Source organism: Salvelinus namaycush, chromosome 16 (assembly GCF_016432855.1).
Source record: "Salvelinus namaycush isolate Seneca chromosome 16, SaNama_1.0, whole genome shotgun sequence".
Classification (NCBI taxonomy): Eukaryota; Metazoa; Chordata; class Actinopteri; order Salmoniformes; family Salmonidae; genus Salvelinus; species Salvelinus namaycush.
The window spans coordinates 14,153,050-14,162,045 of record NC_052322.1 but is presented as its reverse complement, the minus strand read 5'-3'; positions in this window follow the sequence as shown (position 1 = coordinate 14,162,045).

Genomic DNA, 8,996 nt, shown 5'->3' with positions numbered 1-8,996 from the left:
CACCGGGGCCTTCCACTCTTCTTTCTATTCTGGTTAGAGCCAGTTTGCGCTGTTCTGTGAAGGGAGTAGTACACAGCGTTGTACGAGATCTTCAGTTTCTTGGCAATTTCTCTCATGGAATAGCCTTTACTTCACAGAACAAGAATAGACTGACGAGTTTCAGGAGAAAGTGCTTTGTTTCTGGCTATTTTGAGCCTGTAATCGAACCCACAAATGCTGATGCTCCAGATTCTCAACTAGTCTAAGGCCACCTATGTAGATATTCCATAACAGAATCTGCCGTTTCCAGCTACAATAGTCATTTACAACATTTACACTGTATTTCTGATCAATTTGATGTTATTTTAATGGACAAAAAATGTGACCCCAAACTTCTGAACGGTGGTGTATATAGACACTTATACAGTATTTATAGATTTGTTTAAAAAAACGTGTAAACATTGTATCTTATTCTTATTCAAACAAATATGTTTACTTTAAAGTAATTTGACAATTTGAATAGTGGATCCACCTAGTGGCTGCAGGATGTGACCATTTCTCATTTCTCTCAGGGCCTGATTCTGACATAGGAAATTACGCCTTTCCTAGGCACTTCTCAGTAGTTGGTATTCAGACTTACCTTATGAAGGTGCATAACGGGCTTTGCAGGTGTGGTTCCCTTGTGCGCTCTGAATAAATGTAATTCAACTGCTGAAACCCTCTCACTTGCTGGCCAACAGATTGTCTTGTGGAGTTTTCATTCAATAGAGTTTTCAGCAGTGGAGGGTCCTCACAGGAGGAAGGGGAGGACCATCCTCCTCAGTGAATTTCATCAAATTAAAAATAGTGAAACATTTTAAAAGTGAACATTTTTAGATAACACTATACTAAATATATATTTACGTCGAGAAATAATTTTATAAAACGTACCGTTTTGCAATGAAGGTCTACAGTAGCCTCAACAGCAATCTCTGGGGTAGCACCATGGTGTAGGCGAAGGACAGATAGTTTCCGTCCTCCTTTGTGTACACTGACTTCAATACAAAACCTAGGAGGCTTATGGTTCTCACCCCCTTCCATAGACTTACACAGTAGTTATGACATATTCCGGAGGACGTCCTCCAACCTATCAGAGCTCCTGCAGCATGAATCGGCATGTTGTTCACACAATCAAAGGATCACAGAATAAATCTCGTACTGAAAGCATAACCTACAGCTAGCTAGCACTGCAGTGCATAAATGTGGTGAGTAGTTGACTCAAAGAGAGAAAAAAACTATTGTTGAACAGTTTTGAACAAATTAATTTCTTCAAAAATTAAGGAGAAGTAACAGAGAGGGAGAGAGAGATAGTAATATTTCCTTGTATTTTTTTTCCACTTTCGACAGGCCCACCGTCAAACTGCTAAACTGCTTGCTGTACACTGTACTGCATGATTGTAGCGAGTTCACCATCGTGTTAGTTCTAGCAGCTATGTTGACTATGATGTTAGCTAATATGGTGACAATGATGTAGGCTGTGTGTAGCGGTTAGTGGTTAAGTTATGAAGGTTTGGCTTGGAAAGGTTTTTCCGCCTGGTCACAGATAGCTGTTGTATTGTGAACTGAAGTCCACAATGGTTGTTCCACACAATGAATGGGTTTTCCGCCACCTCCAGCCAGTGCCTCCATTCCTCCAATGCCAGCTTCACCGCGAGAAGCTCATGATTCTCCACATCGTAATTCCTTTCCATGGCATTGAGGCAGTGGGAGAAGAAGGTGCAGGGATGTAGGTCCAGGGTAGAACACTGGGACAGGACTGCCCCCACTCCAACATCAGAAGCATCGGCCTCTACCACAAACTGACGGGAAGGGTCCGGATAAACCAAGATGGGAGCTGTGGTGAAGTGATGTTTGAGGTCCCAGAATGCCCGGTCAGCAGCTGGAGACCACGTGAACGGAACCTTGGGCGAGGTGAGTGCGGATAGGGGGGAAGCCAGGGTGCTGTAACCCTGGGTAAAGTGGCGATAGAAGTTGGCAAACCCCAGGAAGCATTGCAGCTGCACCCTGGAAGTAGGCTGGGACCAATCCACCACTGCTCTCACTTTCCCGGGATCCATTTGCACACTCCCTGCGGCGATGATGAAACCCAGAAAAGGGATGGTGAAACAATGGAACTCGCACTTCTCTGCTTTTACAAATAGCTGGTTCTCTAGGAGGCGTTGGAGAACCTGTCGGACGTGGGGCACATGTTCTTGGGTGGAACGGGAGAAAATTAGGATGTCATCTAGGTAGACAAAGATGAACCGGTTCAACATGTCGCGGAGAACAGATACTCGTAGTGACCGCTGGCCGTGTTGAAGGCCTTCTTCCACTTGTCCCCTTCCCGTATCCGCACCAGGTGGTAGGCGATCCATAGATCCAGCTTGGAAAACACGGTGGGCCCCTGGAGCGGCTCGAAGGCCGTGCAGATGAGTGGTAGCGGGTAGCGGTTCTTCACCGTTATGTCGTGGAGACCCCGGTAGTCAATGCATGGGTCTTGTTCTTCTTCTTCACAAAGAAGAACCCTGCGCCGGCGGGAGAAGAAGAAAGACGGATGAATCCTGCAGCAAGGGAGTCCCCAATGTAGGTCTCCATCGCCTTGGTCTCTGATCTTGACAGAGAGTACAGTCGTCCCTAGGGAAGAGTCGTGCTAGGGAGAAGGTCAATCCCGCAGTCATAAGGTCGGTGCGGAGGGAGCGAAGTGGCCCGGGCCTTGCTGAACACCTCCCAGAGGTCCTGGTAATCTGCGGAAATGGTGGAGAGCTCCGGGGCACCTTCCGAGGCCCCAGGAAGACATCCCGGGGCGGGTTGTGCTGACTTCAGGCAATGGGCGTTGCAGAACGGGCTACAGCTCATGATGGCACCAGTAAACCAGTTAATGAGGGGATTGTATCGCTGGAGCCAAGAGAATCTCAGTACCACAGGAATCAGAGGGGACTTGATGAGCAGGTACTAGATAGCCTCGCTGTGGTTCCCTAACACACGTAGGTTGATGGGAATGGTGTTGTGGGTGACTCGGCCTATAGAGTGCCCGTCCAGGACTCTAATGTCCATGGGAATGGAGAGGGGCTGAGTGGGGATGTTCAGCTCGGACGCCAGGGTAGCGTCCAAAAAGCTCTCGTTGGCCCCAGAGTCAATGAGAACCAGGAGAGATTTGGACTGGTCTCCCCACAGCAGAATGGCATGAAAAAAGGTGCGATCAAGGGAAGCAGGAACGTTCTCCATATGGCCCACCAGAGTGCTCGCTCCTACCGGTGAGCCTGTTTTCTTTAAAGGACAAGAGGACACGAAATGACCAAGAGTCCCGCAATACAGGCAACTCTTGTCGATTCTGTATTGCCGTTCCGCTGGCGACAGCCCAGCTCTGCTTAGTGGCATAAGCTCAGGAAGCGGCGACTCGGCCATCTTCGGCAGCCCTCGGGGCAGGTCGGGAAGCCTCGGGTACTCTCGGCAACGAGACCATCGGGAGCTTCCGGGATGACTCGAAGGCAAGGTGGGATCCCTGGGCGTGCGAGCGAAATCCAATTTCCTCTCCCTCTGTCGTTCCTGTAATTGCCCATCGATACGGATGGTCAAAGCGATGAGGGCATCGAGCTCCGTAGGTAACTCCCGGGCTGCAAGCTCATCCTTGACCTCCCTCGAGACACCGTGCAGGAACATATCAAACAGTGCCTCTTGATTCCAAGCACTCTCCCCTGCCAATGTGCGGAAATCCATCCAGTCCTGCCGATGCTGGATTAGCTTCCAGGCGGCCTCTCGCCCAGAGAACGGGACATCAAAAATCTTCCTCATTTCGCCCATGAACCCCTCCAGACTAGCGCATATGGCCGGCTGTTGTTCCCACATGGCAGTAACCCAGGTGAGAGCCCATCAGCGTGATGAGGTAGGCTATCTTGGAGCGATCCGAGGGGAAGGAAGAGGGCTGAATCTCGAAGACAAGGGCACAATGAGCTAGAAATGCCCGACAGGTGCTCGGCTCTCCATTGAAGCGTTCTGAAGGAGGTAAGCGGGGCTCCTGAGAAGGTGGAGTGACCGATGAGACGGCGCTGCTAGCAGCTGAGTCGCTGAGGAGCTGTGGGGTTACCACCGTGGTAGGCGGCCTCCCAGACAACACGTGGAATTCCTCCAGCAAACTGTCCAATGCCTGGTCATGGCGTTCAGCCAACATTTGCCCCCCCCCCCACAAGGCCACGAAGCAATTCCTCATGTATACCGATGGTGGCTCCCTGGGTGGAGATGGCGTTGCTCAGCTGGCCCGGGTCTGCTGGGTCAGTCATGGCCAGTTCTTACTATCAGGAATAGTAAGAGGCAGGCAATAGACAGGTCAAGGCAGACAGAGGTCAACAATCCAGAAGTGGGGCAAAGGTACAGGTCGGCAGGCAGGTTCAGGGTCAGTGCAGGCAGAGTGGTCAGGTAGGCGGGCTCAGAGACAGGACAGGCAAGGGTCAAAACCAGGAGGGCGAGAAAAGAGAGGCTGGGAAAAGCAGGAGCTGATAACAAAAACGCTGGTTGACTCGACAAACAGGACGAACTGGTAACGGACAAACAGAGAACACAGTTATAAATACACAGGGGATAATGGGTAAGATGAGCGACAACTGGAGGTGGTGGAAACAATCACAAGGACAGGTGAAACAGATCAGGGAGTGACAGTGTCCGTAAAATGTTTATACTGTAGTATGTACAGCGGCTTGCAAAAGTATTCATCCCCCTTGGTATTTTTTCTATTTTGTTGTCTTACAACCTGGAATTAAAGTGGATTTTTGGGGGGGTTGTATCATTTGATTTACACAACATGCTTACCACTTTGAAGATGCAAAATATTTTGGGGGGTGAAACACAAGAAATAAGACAAAAAAACTGAAAACTTTAGCTAAGCATGTGTCCTTGGTGCGCAAGGTACTTGGACGACTGTTGGAGCATGACCTGTATGCCAAGGCTGAGAAATGCCTGTTCTTTCAGCAGGCCGTCTCCTTCCTAGGGTATCGCATTTCCACATCAGGGGTGGAGATGGAGAGGGACCGCATTTCAGCCATGCGTAATTGGCCGACTCCCACCACGGTAAAGGAGGTGCAGCGATTTTTAGGGTTTGCCAATTACTACCGGAGATTTATCTGGGGTTTTGGCCAGGTTGCTGCGCCCATTACCTCATTGCTGAAGGGGGGTCCTGTAAGGTTGCAGTGGTCGGCGTGTAGCGGAGTAAATCAGAATGTCATCGATATACACCACTATACCCTGCCCGTGCAGGTCCCTGAAAATCTCTTCTACAAAGGATTGTAAAACTGATGGAGCATTCTTCAACCCGTACGGCATGACAAGGTACTCATAATGCCCTGTGGTGGTACTGAACGCTGTCTTCCACTCGTCTCCCTCCCGGATACACACCAGGTTATACGCACTCCTGAGATTCAGTTTCGTGAAGAAGTGCGCCCCATGCATTGACTCAATCGCCATAGCGATAAGAGGTAGCGGGTAACTATACCCCACCGTGATTTGATTGAGACATCGATAGTCAATGCACGGGCATAAACCTCCATCCATCTTCTTCACAAAAAAAGAAACTTGAGGAGGCAGGTGAAGTAGAGGGCCGAATGTACCCCTGACGCAGGGATTCAGAGACATATGTATCCATAGCCACCGTGTCTGCTTGCGACAGGGGATACACGTGACTCCTGGGAAGCGCAGCGTCTGCCAGGAGATTTATCGCACAATCCCCCCGTTGATGAGGTGGTAACTGAGTCGCCTTCTTTTTACAGAAGGCGAGAGCCAAATCGGCATATTCTGGGGGATGTGCACGGTGGAGACCTGATCTGGACTTTCCACCGTAGTAGCACCAACGGAAACCCCTACACACCTCCCTGAGCACTCTCGCGACCACCCCGTGAGAGCCCTATGTTGCCAGGAAATAGTGGGGTTATGCAGAGCCAACCAGGGAAGGCCTAGTACCACAGGAAATGCAGGTGAGTCAATGAGAAAGAGACTGATTCTCTCCTCATGGTTCCCCTGCATAACCATGGTCAAGGAGATGGTGGCCTCCCTGATTAGCCCGGACCCTAATGGTTGACTATCTAGAGCGTGTACCGGGAAGGGTTTAACTATAGGAAAAATGGCGATCCCTAACCTAATGGCTAATGTTCTGTCGTGCCCTGTGCTTTCTTCTCAAAGAGACGAGAGCGGCCACTCTCTCCCCTCCAGAGGGAGCTGGGTGCACAGTGGCCAGGTAGACTTTATTATAGTTCCAAACCGGGAGCACAACAAAACAAACATGCTCATAAAACGGAACAATAAAGTAAAAGCGCTTAACGAACATCACTTGACATGAAGACAATTACACACAAAACATGATGGGAAACAGAGGGTTAAATACAAGTAGATTGATTGGGGAAATGAAAACCAGGTGTGTATGGAAACAAGACAAGACAAATGGATATATGAAAAATGGAGCGGCGATGGCTAGAAAGCCGGTGACGTCAATCGCCGAACGCCGCCCGAACAAGGAGAAGAGCCGACTTCGGCGGAAGTCGTAACATGTGGTGAATTCAATTGATTGGACATGATTTGGAAAGGCACACACCTGTCTATATCAGGTCCCACAGTTGACAGTGCATGTCAGAGCATAAACCAAGCCATGAGGTCGAAGGAATTGTCCGTAGCGCTCCGAGATAGGATTGTGTCGAGGCACAGATCTGGGGAAGGGTACCAAAAATATGTCTGCAGCATTGAAGGTCGCCAAAAACACAGTGGCCTCCATCATTCTTAAATGGAAGAAGTTTGGAACCACCAAGACTCTTCCTAGAACTGTCCGCCCGGACAAATTGAGCAATCGGGGGAGAAGGGCCTTGGTCAGGGAGGTGACCAAAAACCCGATGGTTAGTCTGACAAAGCTCCAGAGTTCCTCTGTGGAGATGGGAGAACCTTCCAGAAGGACAACCATCTCAATTTTTTTTCTCTTTTTTTTTTTTTTTACCCCTTTATCTCCCAAATTGGTAGTTACAGTCTTGTCCCATTGCTGCAACTCCCGTTCGGACTTGGGAGAGGCGAAAGTCAAGAGCCATGCGTCCTCTGAAACACGACCCCGCCAAGCCGCACTGCTTCTTGACACACTGCTCACTTAACCAGGACGCCAGCCGCACCAATGTGGAAAAAGTCAAGTGGTCTGAATACTTTACAAATGCACTGTATAAGCTGGAAGTAGAAGCCTAATTGTTGTTCTCCATTAGTTTTAGCCCAATTAGGGGAGGGGTGGTAGGGTTAGAGGAAAATAATAAAGAAAAATATTTTTTTATTAAAAAAAGATTATAATAATAATACAATTAAAATTAAAATCGTCCTCCCTCTAAAACATCACCAACCAAATCAAATGTATTGGTCACATACACATGGTTAGCAGATGTTAATGCAAGTGTAGCGAAATGCTTGTCACCACTGGTTTTCAGTACATTCATCTTAAGCCATCCCTTTAAATACGGTGTTCCTGTCATGTTTTGTCATTGATTATCATGTCTTGTCCCTGTGCTTCCCTTCTATTCGTTTCCCTCTGCTGGTCTTATTAGGTTCTTTCCCTCTTTCTATCCCTCTCTCTCCCCCTCCCTCTCTCCCTCTCTCGCTCTCTCTCTCTATCGTTCCGTTCCTGCTCCCAGCTGTTCCTCATTCTCCTAACTACCTCATTTACTCTTTCACACCTGTCCCCTATTTTGCCCTCTGATTAGAGTCCCTATTTCTCCCTCTGTTTTCCGCTTCTGTCCTTGTCGGATCCTTGTTTGATGTTTGCTGTTCTGTGTCCTTGTTCCGCCCTGTCGTGTTTTTGCCTTCTTCAGATGCTGCGTGTGAGCAGGTGTCTATGTCAGCTACGGCCTGTGCCTTCCCGAAGCGACCTGCAGTCTGTGGTCGCGTCTCCAGTCGTTCCTCTCTACTGACGAGAGGATTTCAGTTTTCCTGTTTTGTATTTACCTAAGATAATATCCAGGAGTATCGTTTTTGTTTAAGACTGGAATAAAGACTCTGTTTCTGTTAAGTCGCTTTTGGGTCCTCATTCACCAGCATAACAGTTCCTTTTAGTTCGATGGACTTAATAGAATATATCGAGACAGCGGTTCAGAATATTAGGAATCAATGAAAGAAAGCCATCTAAATATATGCATATCCGTCACCGTTTCAGCACCAATTGGTAGATTTAAAAATACTCCGATTTTATAGATTATTTAGGGTTAGGAAAGTATTTATGAATCATAAAAAACAGGTTTGGAGAGCCTTTACTCACGAAAGAAAGAAAACGGTGGTTTGATTCATTCTGAAAATGTCCCCATTCTTTAACCCATGGTAATGTTGGAAGATTAGTGTACAGTATATATAATTATAATAGGGAGAATAGTGTACAATAGTAGGCTAAACCCTATTGCCTGCACTAACTGTGTGTTGACACAGCCAAGTATTGTGCCATGCATCGGGTTCAAACTGCCATGGTCTTTATTTATTTTATTTAACCTTTATTTAACTAGGCAAGTCAGTTAAGAACAAATTATTATTTACAAGGACGGCCTACCCCGGCGACGCTGGGCCAATTTGTGCGCTACCCTACAGGACTTCCAATCACTGCTGGTTGTGAGATACAGCCTGGAATAAAACCAGGGTCTGTAGTGACGCCTCTAGCACTGAGATACAGTGCATTGAGACCGCTGCGCCACTCGGGAAACCCACTCCATAAACATTTGAATTAGCCTGTCTTTTTTTATATTATCAACTGCATAATGGCACAGCATTTCATAAACTTTACTGTGGGAAAGTTGATATGTTGATATGCTTCAGTTTGCTGCCATGTGACATTTGTCTCCAGCGATTATAAGGTAAAATATATTTAAAACAAGTGTAATTTATAATTCCCTTATTCAAGTCGATTACTCATTAACCTAGTTCTTATCAATAGTTCTTATCAAGTTGTAAATGACTGTGCATGGAGAATGGTGTATCTATTGGAAAAAATTAATACATACATTTCCCAC